The sequence below is a fragment of the Miscanthus floridulus genome, chromosome 11 (genome assembly GCF_019320115.1).
Source record: "Miscanthus floridulus cultivar M001 chromosome 11, ASM1932011v1, whole genome shotgun sequence".
In the NCBI taxonomy this organism is placed as follows: Eukaryota; Viridiplantae; Streptophyta; class Magnoliopsida; order Poales; family Poaceae; genus Miscanthus; species Miscanthus floridulus.
In genome coordinates, this window is record NC_089590.1 from 101,009,505 (window position 1) to 101,031,797 (window position 22,293).

Here is a 22,293-nt window from a genome sequence, read left to right on the forward strand (position 1 = left end):
CGCTGCAATTCTGCAGTCCTGCATTCTGTCGAATGGCTGGACGGAAAGCCAACCGGGAGGCAGCAAAGTACTGGGCTTATATCCCGTTTACAAAGAAAACGGGATGAATACGGGACCATCCCGGTAAATACGGTATACCGTAAATATGGCCGGAAAATCTATCGTCCCGTTTTTGTCCCGTCTTGGTTCATCCCGTCCCGTTTCCAATCCCGTTTCCGTATTTTCCCGGAAAAACGAAAACGGTCAGGACAAAACGGTACACGGTTGCAGACGGAACAAGATTCATTCCGTCCGTTTTCATCCTTAGTGACTCTACCATCGTACCACCAGACTGTCTGTTCCGCTAAACGTCTCATAGTAAGAGGTTAAGAGCATCTCCAGCAGACTACCTATCCTATGTTTTAGCTGCTGTTGTCCGTTCCACTAAACGTCTCATAGTAAGAGATTAAGAGTGTCGGGTTCATAAGACCAGGGGTCCCTCGGGGATCGGCTTCCACACCAAGGCTCGGCCCAAGAGTCTAAAACGACAGGCCAGAAGGACGGCCCAGTCACCGACCGGAAGGTCTGGCCAAAGAGGAACAACGCTCGCTCGTCGGCTACTTCGGCCCACCTCTTCGACCGGAGCGTTCGCTTCGACTCCAGCAGCCTCCGGACAGCCTCTCCGATCGGAAGGCCTGGCTCAAAACACTACTTCCGACTCCGACCCCGCGTCTCCGACCCGGGTTCGTAGGAACCCTGCTCACCGCTCTTCTCCGACCGGCGCACTCAGAGCCGACTGGAGCCATCCGACCGGGGACGCCCGCTCGGTAGGAACCAGGAGACGTGCGGAGAAAAGTAAGGCAAGGCTCACAAGTCAAAATCACTGTATCAGGGACCATACCCTGCACGGAATAGTACTCTGCAGCCATCCTGACACAAACAGTATTGTAAGCGCCGCTAAAACTCGCATACGGTAAGGCCCCTCACGTGCCTCTGGGCATCGATAGCGTTATGGGCGTCAGGATTTACCATACCGGGTGAACATAGTGAGACTCCTCACATGCTTTTAGGCATCAAACAGTATTTACAGGTACCGACGTCTACCATCCCTGAAAAAGGCAGCACGACCTCCCGCATGCATCTGGCATTCTACAGCGACATTAACAGTGTTGTAGGCATCTACCATTATCTTGTACCCGCCGGCATGGGCAACAAGGCTCGGTAGGTGTGGGCAACAAGGCTCGGTAGCATACGTACCCTCACCCTCTCACTTGTAAAGCCATACCCTTTATCTATAAAAGGGGACGCGCCCCTTCCAACAAAAGGAGATCCCTTCTTGAAGATAACAAGCACCGATCAAGTTCACTAGCTCACAACCACAGAACCGCTGGGTTCGGACTCCAAGCACACGCTTGAACACTTACTCATAGCGTAGCTCCCGTCGCTCTCGGCCCTTCCGACCGGACCTCTTGTATACCCCTTCTTCCTCCTTCTCGTTTGTAACCCCACTGCAAACTTCGAGCACCTGGGCTCAGGAATAAAGTCACTAACCGGCCCAAACTGGACGTAGGGCACGTTGCCTGAACCAGTATAAATCTTGTGTCATTGAGTGCTAGGCCACCTCCGATCACAACGTACGGCAAAACTACAAATATTCACTAGTTGGTCACTTTCTGCACCGACAAAGAGCATCTCCAGCAAACTACCTATCCTATGTTTTGGTAGCGGAGGTCAACGAAAAAATGTCTCTAGCATACTACCTACTTTTATTGGCCTAATAAATTTCTCCTCCCACTACATCTAGTGGGCCAACTACCTATTTTTTTCATTCGTCTTTTTCCTCCCCCCAGCACTCGGAACCGCCCGACGCCACTACAGGGAGCGCCGCTGGAGAGCCGCCGCCGGTCCACCCCAGAGAGCCATCGCCGGATCCGCCCGCTCCCGGGCGGCTACTCCATCCTTGGACCTCCCCCACCATCTGCTCCCATCTCCGGGGAGACATCTCCCATGCCGCCCTTCTCTCTCACACCGCCATCTCCGGCGAGCCGCCTGGCATCCCCACCTTCCCCTGTGCCGGCGTGGATGCACGACGGCGCCCCTCCCCGCCATGGCCATGAGGTTCCTGTGCGACTCCGGCGGCCCTCCCTGTCCGACTTACCCCTCCCCTGCAGGCGCCTCTCCCCACCATGTGCCGGCAGTCCTGTGCGACCCCGTCCGACACGCCTCACCGCCATGGCCGAGCTCCTCTGTGACAGAGACACGAGGAAGAGGATGACACGTGGGACCCACGTGTCATTCTCCGCTGGGATTAATTTGGGTAATCTGGTTTAGGTAGCGGTGCTAGAGCTGAGAGCAAAATATAGATAATAATAGATAGTCTTAGTATGAGATGCTCGCTTCGTCCTTCTACTTCTTCCTGCCTCCCCTTTCCTTTCCTTCAAGGTAACAGCAGCTGGTGACATTTGATGCATAGAAGATGACAGGAATGAATGACAATAAAAAAAAATGGCTGGTCCATGAGAAAACATCACCTACAAGTAGATAGTAGAGTCAGATTACTAGCTTACTACTTTATATGCATGTCTATCTCACTCGATCATAAACTGCTGCCGCAAATTTACCTCTGGATTAAGTTAAACTATTTTTAAGTTTTACTAAGTTTACATAAATTAGTATCAACAATTATATATAATTCTAAATAGGTATATTATGAATAATATACTCGATCCATATATATTACTAGAATCTAATGGTACTTATTGATATCATGAATAGTTATTATTATTACAAACCACACGCGTACAAACCTGGTGCAAATTTATTCATTATATATGACCAGCATACATTTGTGAGAGAGAGAATTTATATCTCTTATAAAGCTAATCATCACTACGCGTTCTATTTCAACATGCAAACTATCCCAATCACCTTTCACTAAGTATCCCTATTGTCTCCACTAATAGCTATACCATTCCACTAACTTTGAAACTTTTAATGCAACCAAATTTAATAAGAATGGGTGCAAGAATATGTAGGTGATTTATCTCATATATGAAACGGTTTTATTTTTGAGAGAGCCCCGCAGCAACGCGCGGGTTATTATCCTTCTGATTATATTAACTAAGCAGGTAGCCAGCAGCGTTTAGAAATTAAGGACGTGTTGCATCACAGGATAAATAAACGGTGATTGTTGACAGCCAGCCGCACATCTCCGTTGGCGTTGCCCTTGCTTTGCATCGTTTTGTTCTATCCAGGATCGATTGTATCCTGCACAGTGCCTTGTAGATCATGAATTAAAAGTTTGGATTGTGGAAACCTGAGCTAGGGTTCAATGTACTCAACCAATCAAGTCCATGCATGCATGGCCTATCAATAAATTATTATAGTCGTCGGTCCGCATGTTGGTGCATGATATTGGTAATAATTAAAGGCTGTAGCTAGAAACATGTGTTGTTTGCTCTATAAATGTGATCGACCTACTACTCCTTATGGAAAAAGCATGTCATATTATTAACAGGTTGATGATATATATGGATGGTGTGTTAATAAAGGGAGACTTGTGTGAATATAATAAGCAAGATGTTGTGAATTAAAGCATCTAGGAGTGCAAGGGCACATGATTGAGCAGCTTGTGTGGTTGGTTGGGAGATATATATATATATATATATATATATATATATATATATATATATATATATATATATATATATATATATATATATATATATATATATATATATATATATATATATAGGGAGAGGCTATTCAGCAGCCGGCTACAAAATAAGTTATTCTGTAGCCACCTCTATTTACCATAATTTTATATACTAATTTACCATAATGTCAATACATATTTACGATAGTTGGGTTACTATAACACATGGGAATATTTACCATAACGTTATAGTAAACCACTTAGTAAGGAGTTACTGCAAATCTCGTAAATTAACATAGTAATTATCGTAACTCAAAGTGGCTACAGAATAAGTTATTCTGCAGCCAGCTATAGGATAGTAGTTCTATATATATATATATATATATATATATATATATATATATATATATATATATATATATATATATATATATAAATACATATTTACGATAGTTGGGTTACTATAACACATGGGGATATTTACCATAACGTTATATTAAACCACTTAGTAAGGAGTTACTATAATCTCGTAAAATAACATAGTAATTATCGTAACTCAAAGTGGCTACAGAATAAGTTATTCTGTAGCCAGCTACAGGATAGTAGTTCTATATATATATATATATATATATATATATATATAACTGAATAATGTGCCGCGTTCCCTTTCCATGCTTGCTGATCGAGCGCATATGATGATTGTGCTGTTCTGCTGGTGGTATTGGTAGGTACGTAGAGTACAGCTGGTAACTAGTAGCTATACTATTTGAATCCGGCCGACTAGTATTAAAGCATGCATGCTGCATGAATCACTCTATAATGATAATATACTTCGATCACCCTCCGCAAGGATTAATTCGAATTTCGAAGAGAATGCATGCCTGGAATAATTAATCAGATTGAGCGAGAGAGGTATTATATATATATAGGGACACACACACACCAAACATCGATCACGTAGCACTGCACCATTGCATTGGATGGGCATAGTACAGATCCACTCAACAAACCCGATAAGACCTTTTCTTTTTCTTGACAAAAAGAAAGAAAGAAAGAAAAAAGGCAGACTTTTTCTTTTTCCAATATATGTATAGCTATAGATATCCAAACAAGCGTGACGACGAGGTTAATCAAGTACATATACACTACTATACTATATTATATTATATAATAAATACATGGAGGCGGCGCCGGCGGAGCAGCTGCAGTGGTGATGGTGTGGTGCCCAGCTGACAGTGACAGGAGCACAAGACAACAACTAACATTGTGCTAGCTGATGAGCATATATACAGGTAGAACAAGCAAGCACACAGCACAGACAGTCGCAGACTGCCCGGCACCTGCACACAAGCGAAGAGAAGAGAAGAGAAGAGAAGAGAAGGCAACGCCAGCCAACGGACGGAAGGTTGCGAGTCGCAGTCGTCCGTCCCAGACAAACCGGGCCAAGGTTCTGAGTCAAGTGGAGTCGTGGTGGGACGCCACGCCACGCGAATCGACGCCCATCGCCTTCATCACGCACGACGCACGACGCGGCCGCGCGCCTCTTCCATCTCGCTCCACTCCACTGCTGTTTCTGCTGCTCCCAACCAGCAGCAGCAGCAGGAGTCCGTCGCCGCCGCCGCCGCCAGCGGAGACCCCGAAAGGATCGTCAGGTCCGCCTTCGCACCATAGCAGCAGCAGCAGCCGGTGGAGCAGTCAGAAGCCCAGGGGCAGGGGAAGAGCGGCGGAGGCCCAGCAGAGGATGAGCACGAGGCACGGCCTCGCATCTTCCTCTCCGTGCCAGCCTCAGGAGGAGGAGGAGCCGACCAGAAGCCTCGCCGCACCCTCCACGCCGTGGCCGCGCCTCCTCCTCCGCCCGGCCAGACGGTCGTCATGCCCAAACCCGCGGCCTCCGCCGCCGCCCCGCCCGGCCCCGCCTTCGGCCTGGTCGAGACCAAGCCTCCTCTTCCGGCCAAGATGGGCCCGCGCGCCGCCGCCGCCAAGATCGCGTCCACGTACGACATGGTGGAGCCGATGACGTACCTGTACGTGAGCGTGGTGAAGGCGCGCGACCTCCCCAACATGGACGTCACCAGCGCGCTGGACCCATACGTGGAGGTGAAGCTGGGCAACTTCAAGGGCGTCACCAAGTACCTGGACAAGAACCCCAACCCGGTGTGGCGCCAGACCTTCGCCTTCTCCCGGGAGCACCTGCAGTCCAACCAGCTGGAGGTCGTCGTCAAGGACAAGGACATGATCAAGGACGACTTCGTCGGCCGCGTCCTCTTCGACATGACCGACATCCCGCAGCGGGTGCCCCCCGACAGGCCGCGGCGGGCGTCACCGCCGCCAAGGCCCTGGCGGAGAAGACGACCTTCTCCAGCAAGATCCACCTGCGGCTGAGCCTGGAGACTGCGAGTCGACGCACTACAGCAGCGACCTGCAGCCGTCGGCGAAGAAGCTGCGCAAGTCGTCCATCGGCATCCTGGAGCTGGGCATCCTGAGCTCCCGGAACCTGGTGCCCATGAAGGCCAAGGAAGGTCGGCTGACGGACCCCTACTGTGTGGCCAAGTACGGGTCCAAGTGGGTGCGCACCCGGACGGTGCTCAACACGCTGGCGCCGCAGTGGAACGAGCAGTACACGTGGGAGGTGTTCGACCCCTGCACCATCGTCACCGTCGCCGTGTTCGACAACGGGCACGTCCTCGGCGGCGGCGAGGGCAGCAAGGACCAGCGGATCGGCAAGGTGCGCGTGCGGCTGTCGACGCTGGAGATCGACCGCGTCTACACCCACTTCTACCCGCTGATGACGCTCACCCCGGGCGGGCTGAAGAAGACCGGTGAGCTGCACCTGGCGGTGCGCTTCACCTGCACGGCGTGGGCCAACATGCTGGGCATGTACGCCAAGCCGCTGCTGCCCAAGATGCACTACAGCCACCCCATCTCGGTGCTGCAGCTGGACTACCTCTCCGGTTCCAGGCCATGCAGATGGTGGCGGCGCGGCTGGGGCGCGCCGAGCCGCCGCTGCGGCGGGAGGTGGTGGAGTACATGCTGGACGTGGACTCGCACATGTTCAGCCTGCGGCGGAGCAAGGCCAACTTCTACCGCATCACCTCCCTCTTCTCGGGCGCCGTGGCCGTGGCGAAATGGATGGACGGCATCTGCAAGTGGAAGAACCCGCTGACGACCATCCTGGTGCACGTGCTGTTCCTCATCCTGGTGTGCTACCCGGAGCTGATCCTGCCCACCGTCTTCCTCTACCTCTTCATGATCGGGGTGTGGAACTACCGGCGGCGGCCGCGCAAGCCGCCGCACATGGACACGGTGCTGTCGCACGCCGAGTCCGGGCTGGTGCACCCGGACGAGCTGGACGAGGAGTTCGACACATTCCCCACCAGCAAGCCCGGGGACGTGGTGCGGATGCGGTACGACCGGCTGCGCAGCGTGGCCCGGCGGGTGCAGACGGTGGTCGGCGACCTGGCCACGCAGGGCGAGCGGGCGCATGCGCTGCTGAGCTGGAGGGACCCCAGGGCGACGGCCATCTTCATCATGCTATCGCTCGTGGTGGCCGTCGTGCTCTACGTGACGCCGTTCCAGGTGGTGGCCGTCGTGCTGGGGCTCTACCTGCTGCGCCACCCGCGCTTCCGGAGCAAGCAGCCGTCGGTGCCCTTCAACTTCTACAAGAGGCTGCCGGCCAAGTCCGACATGCTGCTCTAGCTAGGATCGATCTAGCCGAGCGTCCCCTTGTGGAACTGGAACTGGAACTGGAATTGGAATTGGATCCCAACTTCCCTTGCAGCAGCATCAGCAAGACAGCAAGCAAGCACGTTTTTTTTAGTTTCTTATTAAATTACTATTTATTACCACGAATCACAAATAAATACACTCCTAGTCCTAGATAGGAGGAGCTCGATCAGTAGATGTATGTACATGAAGCTGGCCACCTTTTCGTGGTTTAGAAGAGAAGAGTGATACGTACAGTAGGTACTACTCTGAATAAGGAACAACAGCATTTTCATTCAGAATAAGAAGCTTCCTTTTCTTGTTGTCTCTGAATAAAGAACAAAATATTTATACTCCTGCTAGTACATTCTGAATGAGAGAATTCCTTATTTGACACTGGGAAAATGAGTCGTTCCTTTCTTGGCCCTGAAATTTTCTTCGTTCCCTATTTGACACTCACTTCAACTTTCATCCCTAATTTGACACTACCATCAAATCCGTTAGCTAACGGTGTTAACTGGCTGTTAAAAAGACGTTTTTGCCCCTAGGAAAAAAAAGCGGCGAAGCAAATTTGAGAGGAAAAAAAACCTGCGCCTTTTTTTTCAGCTGGGCGCATGCATCAGAGGCGGGCGCATGTTTTTTTTCCTCTCAAATTTGCTTCGCCGCTTTTTTTTCTAGGGGCAAAAACGTCTTTTTAACAGCCAGTTAACACCGTTAGCTAACGGATTTGACGGTAGTGTCAAATTAGGGATGAAAGTTGAAGTGAGTGTCAAATAGGGAACGGAGAAAATTTCAGGGCCAAAAAAGGAACGACTTATTTTTCCGGTGTCAAATAAGGAATTCTCTCATTCCGAATCATCCAGATTATAGACATCGTCCATTCTTCATCCAGAAGCAGCAGCAAAAGCCGGCAAAGCAATCATCAGTCTTGTGGGGATCAAGATCAACTAATTAAAAGGTGGTTGATGCATTCTTTTCAGCCCCCTTTTCTCTCATCATCAATCATGTGATGTGGCCTGTGCCTGTGGGGGAGGGAATTGCAAGTGATCTATGAACAGGGCAGGCAGGCAGGCAGGCAGGCAGGGCAGGCTACATTACATTTATTTGGCACTGAAACAAATCAATGTTTCGTATTTGGCACTCGAAAATTTAAACTTTCTTATCTGGCATTATGTTGAAATTTCCTTTCGTAAATGGCATTGTCGTCCATTTTCATTGATCAATCTGTTAGTTGACTGATTTGACTATGTCAGTATTTTTCCTTATGTCCGATGTACCCCACTGTTAGATACACAGAAGACTCCCACACCGCTACGCCTCTACCTCCCTCCACGCCGCCCATGCAGCCGCCGCTGCCGTCGCAGTTGCTCCCATCGCATCCCCTTCCTCTCTCCCTCACCCTCTCTCTCCCTAGGTGGCGGCGCTATGGCGGGCCCTAAACGCGACGGCCTCCATGCGCTGCGCGTGGCCGTGGGCCCCGCCGCCGGGTGAGCCTAGCTCGGCATGGCGTGCCGCCTCTCTCTCTCTCTCTCCGCCCTCTCCCAGTGTGCCGGCTCACCGTCCAGGACCGCCGCGCTGGCTGTCCTCTGGCGAGGTGGCGCGCCGCGGCGGCCTGGCCCGGCACGGCCGCCCCCCCCCCCCCCCCCCCTCCCCTCTCCCTCTCTAGAGCGACCTCGTGGAGGTGATGCTGGAGCTGGACGAGGAGTCCATGGTGGTGCGCAACGTCACGCCCACCACCGCGGCGCTGTACGGGACGCCCACAACGTCGTTGCCCGGCGCGGGGGCGGCGCCGCAGGCGGCGCACACACTGGACGGCCCGCGGAGCCTGAGCCGGTGCTCGTCAACGTCGTCGTGGATCCGCAGAAAGTTCTCGTGGCTGCGGTCGCCTTCGCCGTTGCTGCGCCGTCCCCCTTCCCCGCCCGAGGCCGCGACCGCTACGGCGTCCTCGGACCAGCAGGTGGTGCAGGAGGCCGCGCTGGCGGCCCGTGAGTGGCGGCGCTCCTCTTGAACCGGTCGCGGTCCGGGGCCCGGCGCGCGCTCAAGGGCCTCCAGTTCATCAGCCGCACCACCACCGACGTCGACGGCGCCGCCGCGCTCTGGCGCCCCGTGGAGGAGCGCTTCAATGCGCTCGCCACCGACGGCCTCCTCGCCCGTGACGACTTCGGCGACTGCATCGGTACACACGTTCGTTCGTTCGTCCGTCCGTCCGAACTAGCCATGAACTGCTGTAAACAAGGGTATTCATGTCTTTTTGCCCGTCACTTGACACGTTACTGTCCTAAATGGACGGCAGTGCCATTTATGAAAGAAAATTTCAATTTGATGCCAGATAAGAAAGTTTAAATTTTCGAGTGCCAAATACGAAACACTGGTTTGTTTCAGTGCCAAATAGATAATTCTCCCTTGTATTGTATTAGCCTGCTGAAGCAGCAGTTGTTTCGCCTGACAAAAGTGCGAGGCACCAACCGAATTCGCCTAATTTTTTACTATTTAACCCTTTTTTTAATAAAATTTACATTTAGCCCCCTGAGAGACTTAAACTCATCTTTGGACTCTGGGGGTCGGCGCCATGAGTCCTGGCGTTGAGGTAACACGTCTCGGCACCACAAATCTTGGCACCGAGATACCTGGCCGTGCACTGAAGAAAATCCTACGTGGTCGGTATCTCGGAGCCATGTATTATGGCGCCGAGGTCGGCGCCACAGATCTTGATGCCGACCTCGCACACGCTGATGCCCGGCAGACTGGCGGCCGCGTTGCCTCGGTTCCCGTGCTCGTCACAAAACTAGCTGGCCGAGCAGTGCTGGTGCAGAGGCGTGGGCGACGGAGTGGGCAGCGATGGGACGAGGCAGCGATGGCCAGAGCAGTCTCAAGTCCTGAACCTGACGTGAAGCTAGTCACTTAACCTGTCTCTCTCTAACGGGAGGGGTGTGGTACGAGGAGTCCAGCGCTCCAGCAATAAATCCACACGCGGATCCAACGACGCATGTGGAGCCGGCGCCTAGTATCCCGAGACAACTCAAAAAAGTAGTTACGCCTGCTATCCTGAGATGGAGGGAGTAATATACCCAAAAAAGACAGTTGCCACTTGCGCCTCATGTAGGAGCACAGCTAGAGGGAGGGGGTGAGACCTAGACGGAGAGAGAACAAGTGGGTCCCATAAGAAGCCTCGAATTTTGAGCGAGACTAGCGTATATAGGAGTAAGAGACAGACTTTTTTTCTCTCTCTTATGTCTTCTCTCTCTTTCATGTAAGCAAAATGATGACCGTGAATTCTTGCTCAAGTGGGCATTGTTGGGACCCCCCCTAAATAAGAGCAGGAGTAACTAATAATGACGATTAAAGGAGGAGTAGGCTCTAAATCAAAGACTTGTCCAAGTCCTAATATAAATAATACAGTAGCAAATATTAGTGGATTGTAGTGTGCATGCATGTATGTATGTGATAGCAGGCCCGCAGCCCAGCCAGCATGGGTTGGATCGGAGAATGACATGTTACCAAGCAAGCAAGAAACACGAGGGAAGGAATGATACGTTGAAGGATGATCATATATAATTCTATTATTATTATTATTAACAGCATATAGCATAGCTGTGTTATTAAAATTTGGGTATTCAACCGAATACACTTGCATATAGCTGGGCCCGCCCCTGCGCCTGGGTGCTCGCCTCCTCCGGCAGCTGACTCCCAGGAAGCGGACGCATCGCTGGTGAACTCTCGTTCTCCGACGAAGGCTGTCCAGTGGACAACAGACTCGTCGCCTGTGCAGGAGCAGCCACACGTCACGCCACCTCGGGGGGCGGGGGGGGGGGGGGGGGGGGGGGGGCACGATGTCTTGGATGCTGAGGCGCTCCCAGACGGTGCAATCCCCCTAGGCGCGGACGCGGCCACCACTCCCCTACCAGCTAAAGGTGGGAGCTCCATCGTCTAGAGGCTAAAACGATTCACTGACAAGATCCTATGTAAGGTGTCAGTGTCATCGCCGTTGCTCCCTCAGTCGGCTTTGGAGGCACAACCAAAGCTACCGACCTGCAGCAGGAGGACCGTCGTCTAGGCGCTCTCACGCGTCCCGGCTTCTAAGCGAGGGGAGGTGCTGGTGATGAAGCGGATGGGGATGCTCGACGGATAGATGACCACGACAGCTAAGAACACTTACGATAGTATCTTCGTCGAACAGCTCAACCCCTTGCATGTTGAGGCAATGCAATAGCTCTTCCCTGACTCACAAAGAGAACGGACGAGACGCCGCGCTAGGTAGCACGATTAGCGAGTAATAACCATGATCTCCTTCTGCTAGGAAGGGCAAAGCCAATTGTATAATACTAACCCTCCTAGTGTGTCATGTTTGTGGCACGTTGTTATAACTTTTACTATTTCTCAATCTTAGTACAATGATACACAAATCTTTTGCATATTAAAAAAAACAATACTAATTATGTACTATAAATATTAATATTTTCTAACGATACTACTACCAGTGATAAAGGCCGAAGCGGATCGATGGATTCTTGCGGGTGCCAACGGCTTAGGATGCTTAGCGAGTAGCGACTGAGGGGTGGCACACCCTCAAGGACGTTGTCGATATTGTGTCACCAAAATGTAGCTTTCAAGGTGTCGGCCAGGGAACAGGCTTATTGTAAAAAAAAACTTCTTTCTTCTTAATATAATGATAAGCAACACTCTTGCATATTCGAGAAAAAATATTTTCTTATATATAATTGATCAAAGTTAAAAAAAAAAATTGATTTCTTGAGAAGTGAGAATGACACTTACTTTAGGACGGAGGAAGTATCTATACTTAATATTAAAGAAATTAGTAATATACTAGTATGTGGTACATTCTACTTTAAATTCTAATTGGTTTATTGTATCATCAGTGACTCACAGACCTAAGATTATACGAGTTAGAATACAACGAGTACATATTTTGTGCTCCCACAGTCCCACCCCTTCCCATGCTCTCGTACTCCCATTTCGAAAAGAACCATCCAAATGTGTCCACAAAAAAGTAACAAAAATATATGAATAGATATATGATGAAAAGTTCTATGTTCATGTCTGGTCCATAACCCACAACCGTTCAAATCGCTGATTTCACTTTTTCTTATCTCCTTGCATAGATTTTTGTTGCATCTTAAATTTTACATGAACATAGAACTTCATATATCTACTCTGTTTTTGTTGGAATTTTTTGGGCATATTTGGATGGTTCTTTTTGAAATGGGAGCATGTACAACCACGATTCGAAATCTGGTTCAAAAATATATTAGAACAAATGACACAAAATATAAATTCCCGTTGCAACATCCACGAAACATGCTTGCTAGTTGATAAAGAGAAAGAAAGTATTTTTTCCTTGCCAAACTGTTGTATGATCCTCCATGTTTTCTCTTTGAACTTATATAAATTCCGTTGCAATATTCACGAACATGCTTGCTAGTTAATATAGAAAAAGAAAGTCCTTTTTTCCTTACCGAACTATTGTATGATCCATGTTTTCTCTTTGAGCTTCAAGACTGGACAATCAAGTTTCAAAATCGTTTAAGTCGCCTTCCAACTCTAGTTGGAAGTGATTTTCAGGGTAGTTTATGCCATTTTTAATTCAAAAGTTTTGGAAAACACTTAGTGGGGTTTTTAAACCATGAAGGTGGTCTCCAAGCTCCTAAAAGTTTGGAGAATGTAAAAATATATCTAGAAGCTTATAGAAATTAGATTCAGCTCTAGAAAAAAGAGAAAAACACCCAAAAATATATATATGAAAACCCCTATCTAATCAATCGTTTTAGAGACATTCCATAATAAAAACACATGATGCAATCATATATGGATATTTATTAGCATTATGTGCTTTTGTTGTTGGAATTTTTAAAAACGTGTTTATACATTGATTACAATATTTTAGAAAAATTCCAAATTTTTATGGACATTTTCCATTTTCCAAGAGCTAAATCTTTTTTTTGAAAGCTCTAGATATATTTCCACGGTTTATAAATATTTTATTAAAGCTTGTAGATATACATTCATGATTTCTAAACATTTTATTTAGGTTTAACGTATCCCAATCTATATCTAGAATTTTTCTAAAAAATTTTACAAGGTTAGTGATATTTTCATAGTTTAGAAACCTTATTTAGTTGTTCATTCATTATACATTTTTAATTAAAATAACGACAGAAACATCTTGAAACCCACCTGTAACTGAACCAGGTAGGTACTAATTTAGAGTGCTGAGAGAGACGATTTGACTGATTTTAGAGTTGGAAGGAAGAAAACTGAAGGATCTAGAGCCGTAGTTCACGATGAAAAGAAGTTTTTCATTCCCTTATATACAGATGGATCGATAGCCCAGAAGGTAGGCAAAGACACACACGATCCAATGGCCTAGCCAGTACCCAGTAGCCAGTCAGAGAGAACAACGGGCCGGTCCGGCCCGGCCCAATAGAATGACTGCCGGTGCACGCATCGCATGCTGGACTGTACTTGTTCACTGGTTCCACTCAAAAAAAAAAAAAAAAAAACTTGTTCACTGGTGGGCTGGAGGACGAAAATTCAGCCAACGGTGGCAGAGTTACGTTGCACTTGCACCCTCAACTCAATCCTTTTTTGTTTTGTTTTGTTTTGAACATAATCTCAACTCAAGAAATCAACATCTCGCCGACGAGGTGTGTGACACTGACACTGACACTGACATGGACTCCAAGGGAATTTCCGTCATCATGTATCATCAGTTGAGCTCCGACGACTCCGGTCGATCCACGAGGTGTACATGTGTCATGTGCCTGCACACGTACGGCATTGTTATTGTATTGTACTAATCCTGTGCCATGCATGCATCATTGGTGGTGGTGGTTTCGTTGAAGCACACGCTTTGCATGAGTACGTGGAAAGGCCACGTCGACTTTTATTAACAATACTAGTACGTGATAACGTGCGCGCTTAGAGAAGATCAGATACTCCAAACTGCTTGCATGTTCATCATCTGCTTAATAGGTGGCAAACTAAATGCAATATATCGATCTGACATTGCCTATATCTATGTACCATTGCATCTATAACTTAACATGTCATCCAGAACAATATGACATATATACTCCCTCCATCCTAGAATGATAATCATATCACAAACAGAGAAAGGTCAATTTAATTTATACCAACAACTATTAAAAAAAACACTCTCTTCATCCCAAAATATTTGACATTTTTTATTTTTAGACATCTCAATTTTTTTATAAATATTATTTATTTTGTTAGGACTTATTTTATCATCAGATACACTTTAGTAATGACTTATATAGTATTTTATTATTTAAAAAAACTGAATAAGACAAATGATCAAATATGATATCTATATAAAAGTAAAAAACGTCATTTATTTTGGGATAGAGGGAGTATATAAGTTTAGACGACATAAAACTTGTATTGATTGATCTGAATATTCAAAGTACCTCTTAAGATTATTATATTGATTCTTTGGCAAACATGCATATTTATCTAGTCTACTTGTTTTTCTCCTTTGACGGCAAACCAATCTTTTCTACACACATACAAATCATTTGCATACGATTTTTTCCTATTTCATCACAATTCGTTTGTGCTCTTTCCTCTGTTTTTATTAGTGAATATGCTCATCACAACATTAATTGTCAGACTTGGTCATGTGTGGCTGTTGAGAGGCCAATTTTGTATACTTTTTTTCTTTTTTTTTAAAAAAAAAGTATCTAATTTTCAGATGGGCGCATGTGCACCTTAATTCCGTTGTAAAATGAGTGACTATGCACCTGGACGGTCGTTGCGGTGCAAGGAGTATATAATAATATATATAATAAGTATGTTTTAATTTAGAGACGTGACAAGAGTAATTCAGTAGATGAACGAAGAAGACACGATGGATAGATGAATGCTCCGATCCTAGCGAGGCGAAGCTAGCCAGAGGCAGGCATGCGGTTGAAATAATTAACAGTTATAATAAATAAATTATTAATGATCGATCATGGGTTGCATGATTGATTGGTCGCTTTCTTGTCCATGTGAGCTAGCGAGTATGCCGGATCATACATGCCCTCTCACTCATCATCTGTCTCTCGCAGCTAAATTTTGTCCATCATCATGCATATCGATCCATCCATCGAGTGCGTCTACATGATGAATATGTGGTGCACCGTGCACCTCTCCACCTAATAACGCAGATTGCATTTATTCACTCTATCTGATTATGATTTTTCTAAGTCATCGATGTCACAGCGATCTTTGTGAATTCTACAATTCTAGATCAGAAACTCTTTTTCTTTTTTATAATGAACCTTGTTGAAGCTATGTTTTTTTTTTCCTGAGCTCCAATCTTATCTTACAGCTACTAATTAGAGACTCCAAAAGAGACTATGTTAATCTTATTATTACTAATTAGAGGCTTCAGGTTAATTCTCACACTATATATACGCTAGATAAAGATAAATTCTTAAAAATTCTCATGACAGTCAAAGATAAATTCTTAAAAATTCTCACAACAGTAAAAAAACATTAGTCTTTTTAATTGGTTAATCTAATAATCACCATTGACAATAGTTACTGGATATATTATATTTTATAAAAAATATTTGCCTCCATCATTATAAAAATACATAAAGTAACCCCTTTTAACATCTGAATTATCCACCACAACCATTATATTATGAGAGATAATTTGAAATAACATCTAAATTTTACATTTGTCCCAGCCCTAACGTCATACTAATACTGGTACTTTAATTTTAAGTACTCTATATATTTTTATAAAACAATATTACTAGATATATGATTCTTCCAAGTCATGGTCTTGATTCTTGAGTCCTGCAAACTATTATGATTGATTTGAATGATGCTGTTTAGAGTACATCATTGCGGAAAGCAGCTACACATCTGAATTGAATGAATCGGATGGAACATAATATAGCTACAATAATCTATCGGCAGCTTAAAAATAAATAAATGCGAGTCCTACATCATCAGTAGATGATGACTGGTGTGTGTGATATAGCTACAATAATCTATCGGCAGCTTAAAAATAAATAAATGCGAGTCCTACATCATCAGTAGATGATGACCGGTGTGTGTGTATATATATGTTAAGTAGTCAGCTACAAAATAAGTTATTCTGTAGCTACTTCTATTTACGATAATTTTATATACTAATTTACGATAATGTTAATACATATTTTTGATAGTTGGGTTATTATAACACATGGAGATATTTACCATAACGTTATAATAAACCACTTAGCAAGGAGTTACTATAATATCGTAAATTAACATAGTAATTATCATAACTTAAAATGGCTACAAAATAAGTTATTTTGTAGCCAGCTATGTATATATATATATATATAATACAGGAGCTTGTTATTATTGTATTTGTATGGTTTGTAGGTTATGAAGCAGGTTTGGCGATGCATGGATGGCGTGAGCTCCAGTCCTCTGGCTAGGCGCGCGCGTCATGATGATTATTATTTTTTGTTACAGGTGGCACGTCCGCGTAATGGGTTGGAACGAAACTTGCTCCGTCCGATGCTTTCAGGAAGTCAAAGTATTATGATTGCATCCATTTTTTCCACGTACCCGTAGAAAAATTGTGTATTATTCTGGTTGTATAAGAAAAATAATATCTTTTCTGTATGGTGTCAATTAAAGATACTTTTTACATTAAAGTTGTAGCTCAATGAAATATTTAACTTTATAGTTTTTTATTTTTATATTTAAGGTTGTTAAGATGCTTGAAAAAATAATATAAAACTTTAACAGCATAATAATCGCGCACTCGTGCTTGTCGGGTAGACCCAGTGCCGGAGGCTCCCACATGAGTGGGGTCTGGGGAAGGGATAAACCGAGACATGCCTTTCCCCCGCAAAATCTACGGAGAGACCGCTTCGAACTCACGACCTGGTGACTCAGTGAGATAGCTCTCACCACTGCACCAGGCCTGCCCTTCGCGTACTAGCGCTTGTCACATTAGAAAAAATAATATCATTTTTGTATGGTGTTAAATAAAGGTACTTTTTATATCAAAATTGGAGCTCTCAATGCGATCTATCGGAGGAACCATCCACGCTACCTCCAAGGATCTAGTAGAGGTAGGGGGGCTCGAGCCCCCCAACCCCTCCCCATCGCTGGATCTAGCCCTAGCCAGCGTGGATGGTAGCATTGTCGGAGGTAGCGTCATTGAGGAAGTGGTCTCCAGCTAGTTCCTCATCGGTGTCCTCTGCGACGAGAACACCTGCAACTCGATGTCACCTTGGCAACTCCCCAATCTCTTTTTTTGTACCGAGAGTAGCAAAACCAACAAGCAGCGGCAATTGCCAAAACTACTAAGACAGACAACAACGGCGTGATGATTATGAGCATGATGCTGCTACTTATATCTTCCTTCCAGTTAGGTGGGGGACGTGGAGGTGGAAATATAGAAGGAGGAACCAGGCGAGGAGGAAAGCGCCATAACAATATAACTTCACTATGACATAAGACAAGTATAATAGTTTGAAGTAGTCTCATATAAACATCGTTGAACGATGAAAAAGACAAAATACATCATAAAAAATAAAGCATACAACCAAATTACCAAACTAACATGCGACGTGTGTGACGGTGATACCCATTATTCGTCCCGAGAAGCAATCTACAAAAATATACAAATTTAATTAGTCAAACATACATGGACTTTCAAATTATGAGTTTAGAGGAGAATAGCACGTACCACTAATTGTTTAGGCAATAAGCCAATAACATATGGTCTCAAAGGGTCTGGTAGCGGTATGGGGGCGCGAGCTCCCCGACCCACCCTAGCATTCGCCCCTAGGTAACAAGACTTTGCACTTGCAGTATGGGGTGGACGAAGAAAAAATTGAAATTTATATTACAGTAATACATGTGCTATATAATTCTAGACTCCTATTTTTCTATTGTTCATGCTGCATATTCTTCTACTTAATAGAAGTGTAGTCATAAATCATGCTAATATTTTGTCAAGATCTAATTTTTTTAGAAAAAAGTCATACTTCATTTGTGATTTAAAAAAAATAATCATACTTCATTTGTAAGTCTCTAAAAAAGTTCTTCGAATTTTTTGAGAATTTCAATAATTTTAGGGGTGACCGAAAAACAATATAATATATCAAAATTAAAAAATCCCATGTCAACCACAATTAACCACACCAAAATGCTTAGAGGAAGAGGCCAGGCAGCATATGTAAAAGTGTATCTAGCCATTTAGTGGGTTTTGGATGATTGAGTGACAACATGATTAAAGGTCTAAACCTTTGCTAAGTGTTGGACAAGAAGTTGATTATCTCACAGGTACTTGATGGAAGCCAATAATATATTGTTGTATAAACAATCTAGTTCAAGCACAAGACAACAATGCAAATGTAATTTATGCAAGGATTATTCATTGTGAGATTCCTATGGTTTATGAGAAAGCAAGTATGTTGAAGAATTGATTAATGAGACATAAGGGATTGCATATGGAATGGTCTCATATTTGAAGCTTGCTACATTGAAATGAAAATACTTCTATGCAAATGAGCTTTATGGTTGATTCAACACAAAGTGTGACTTGATGGCTTGAGATGATGAAGATATCAAGGAAAGGCTTCGAGGTACTAAGCAAGGGTGAAGGGCAAGCAACCGCTTGATGACCGAGGAACCTAGCTAGGGTGAAGAAGAGAGTAATTGCATTTAGTTGATGTACTAATCAAACTATGATGGTCACACTGAAGTGGAGGATTAAATACAATTGGATAAACTGTCAGAAGTAACTTGATACATTTGAAGTTAATTCTCATCTATTGAATGGAATCAAGTCACATGCTCAAGATGGCTATGCTCAAGAAGAAAATCAATGTTGACACCCTCACTTGATGAAAAATTAAAAGCTGTGGCATTTGGTTTGAAGGAAATCAACTCAAGCGATTCAAACTCTGTTTTCATTTAATCTTGAGTTAATAGGTATGTCGTACTATTAAGAGGGATGCATCATGTTGATAGATGATTATTCATAAGTGTTCAAGCCAACCCATGTGAGGTTTGAGTGAAAGAGAGACACACGTCCAGTACGGGGTCAGCCACAACAACTTTTTCAGTGCTCTCAAGTTTGGTTCGTCGGAAGTTCTGACAAGAGTCGGGAGTTCCTAGAGTCAAAAGTCCCGGCAAGCATCGGGAGTTCCGACAGCTCGCGTAGCTTCTAACGGTCATATTTTTAGTGCTGTGCTGGCAATACCGGATGTGTCCATATTCCAACGGCTAGTTGTTGAGTAGGGTCTCACTAAAAGCTTTACCGCCATGAGAAAAGGATGTCGACTCCTATCAAGTTAGAATTTGTGCTTCTCCAAATTGATGGTTTAAACTTTCTATCTTGGTCAATTCATGTACTTAATACTTTTAGGGCTATTAGTCTTCTTGTTGAGCGTATTGTGGATGTAAGCATCTCTCTTCCTATAGTTGATTGCAACAACTACAAAGACATTCCAAAAGAGGAAGAGACATGTGTGCAACTCAATGCTCAAGCAATTAATGTCATTTTTTGTACATTGAGTACAGATATTCTAGATGAAGCAATTTTCAATGGACAAACACATTTGGAGAGTGCACATCTTATTTGGACTAGACTTATTGATTTATGTGGAAAGTCCAAATGTGATGATGCATATGAGTATAAATCAATGGAAGACATATCCATTGAATCTTCATGCAGTGGAGAAACCTTAAGGAACCAGTGAAGCACCAAGCCGGAGCAAGAAGTGCAAGTTGTAGGTGCATGATGTGCTATCTGACTGCTCATATGTTCGAGGCAGCAAGACAACTAGCAGACTCTTGCGATGATGATCAAGCTCGGTGGCTACCAAGTGATGAATCAAGCTCATTATCTCAAATCACTTGTGTCTCATGGACAAGAAAAGCAAGAAGAAGGTTACCAAGAAAGAACAAGTAAAGGAGATAGCACAAGTAGATGATCAAGGTGAGAAAGTCATGTCAAGCATCGGGAGTTCCAACGGCTCGCATAGCTTCTAACGGTCATATTTTTAGTGTTGTGTTGGCATTCCAACAGCTAGAAAATGGCTAGTTGTTGAGTAGGGTCTATAAATACCCTAAGCCTCCACCTATGGAGGCTACTGATTCTGCTGACAATCATACATGTTTTTGAGCCTTAAGAACACTCTTCAATCCTCTCTTAGTGGGTGATTGATCCGATTTGCAAAATTCAACTTGTGGGTTGAGTGAGATTCAAAATTGAGAACAAGCCACCACTTGAGCACTTGTGCATATTTGTCGATCTCGTGATTTGCATTTGTTACTCTTGGACTCTTCAGTCCTAGATGGCTAGGCGTCGACGGAGAGCACCTAAGAGATTGTGATGTGCCTCAGAAAGTTTGTAACTGTTCGATTCCACCGTCGCAAGGGAAGGAATCAACTAGTGGTAGGAGGAAAATGTAATACCCTCGGTGTTACCCTATTAATCATCTACTAAAACATGTCATGAGCATCATACATGTATATTAATGCATGTGGTGAAGTGTGTAGATTAATTTTTGTAAGTCAAAATGATCAATAAAAATACTAAACGAAAGTTGGTTCGAGGGTTCATGCATATCAACTAGGGTTTAAAACCAATTTTTACTAAGCAAAAATACTATAGAACATGTGTGTGATACTTAAATAAAGTTGGAAGTGCAAACTTTGTAGATGATAATGAAATTCCTACTGTTGAAAAAGAATATTGCTAAGTAATATTTTCAGTAGCTTAGAAATGCAATATGAAATTAAGATTAGCTCAAACGCTAAGAAAAATTCTAAGACTGTGGACAGCTAGACGCTGCTATGTTTAGCAATTTATTTGGAGAGATTGGGTTAAGGAGTGGTGTAGTGCTATAATTCGATTTAGTAGTTCCATCTTGAGTGTAGTGAAGCCGGTTTAGGTCTAGGAGCAACGGTTTGATCGTGATCAGCGCTTTAAAATTCATGCATATCACAGCTTTGTGCTGCCTAGCGCCGTGCACGTGGTCACCACGCATGGCCGACCTGCGTTGCCATGTGGTTGTGCCGTGCACGCACATGGCCACGCACCGGCTGGCCGTGGCTGCCATGGCCTTGCCGCTGCTTGGCCGCTCTGGCCACACCGCTAGGCTGCTGGTCCGCTCTACGCCTGACTACCCCTGCCACAGTGGCTATCACTGGTGCTACTGCAGCCTCCACGCCCACACCGCGATGACGCCACTGCCGCCACCGTTGCATCACCACGCTGCACACCTACAGCTGTGCTGCGCCGCTGGCTCGCCTTGACGCTATGCGCAAGTGGCTGTGTCGCCGTCGCCTTGCCATTGATGGCACTGTGGCACACGGGCCACGCCGGTTGTGAGCATGCGTGTCTGTTGGCTAGTGCCTGGCCGTGGACTACGCCGGTCATGCCAACCGCGTCCTGTCAAGGCACGCCCTTGCCGAGTTGCTGGCTGCCCCTCCCCCACCGCTCCCTCATGCTCTCTCTCTGTTCTTGTCTTCCTACCGTCGTCGAATCACACCGGCACCGTAGCTGTGAGGGGTCACCTCTCATTAATCCCTCTTGTCCGCACCTCCGCCCTCACATCCTCTCTCTAGCCGCCCCACCCTACTTTGATTCTGGCTCAGCCGAGCCTCAATTTTAGAGCTTCGCCCACGCCGTTAAGACTCGTCACTGCCCGCGCCATGGCCAGCCTTCACCACTTCACCCCGCGCAAATTCCTCTGCACCACTAGCTCACCTTGGCTTCCTCTCCATAGTGCGCACGCTAGTGGGAGCGCTACCGCCTCCCCGCCGCCGCTGACGTGGCCATGTCCGCCGTGGCTCGTCGTCGTGCTCGTCGCGTGCACATGGCTAGCCCTGCTCAGGTAGTCATCGGCCGAACCACCACTTCGGCCAGGTTTGCGGTGTGCCCCTAGCGCTTATCCCCTATCTCTACC

General features: G+C 45.6%; 1 pseudogene; it reads left to right on the forward strand.

Moving 5' to 3' along the window:
* The first annotated feature begins 5,369 nt into the window (after positions 1–5,369).
* On the forward strand, positions 5,370–7,651 carry LOC136494256 (multiple C2 domain and transmembrane region protein 6-like; annotated as a pseudogene).
* The last annotated feature ends 14,642 nt before the right edge of the window (positions 7,652–22,293 follow it).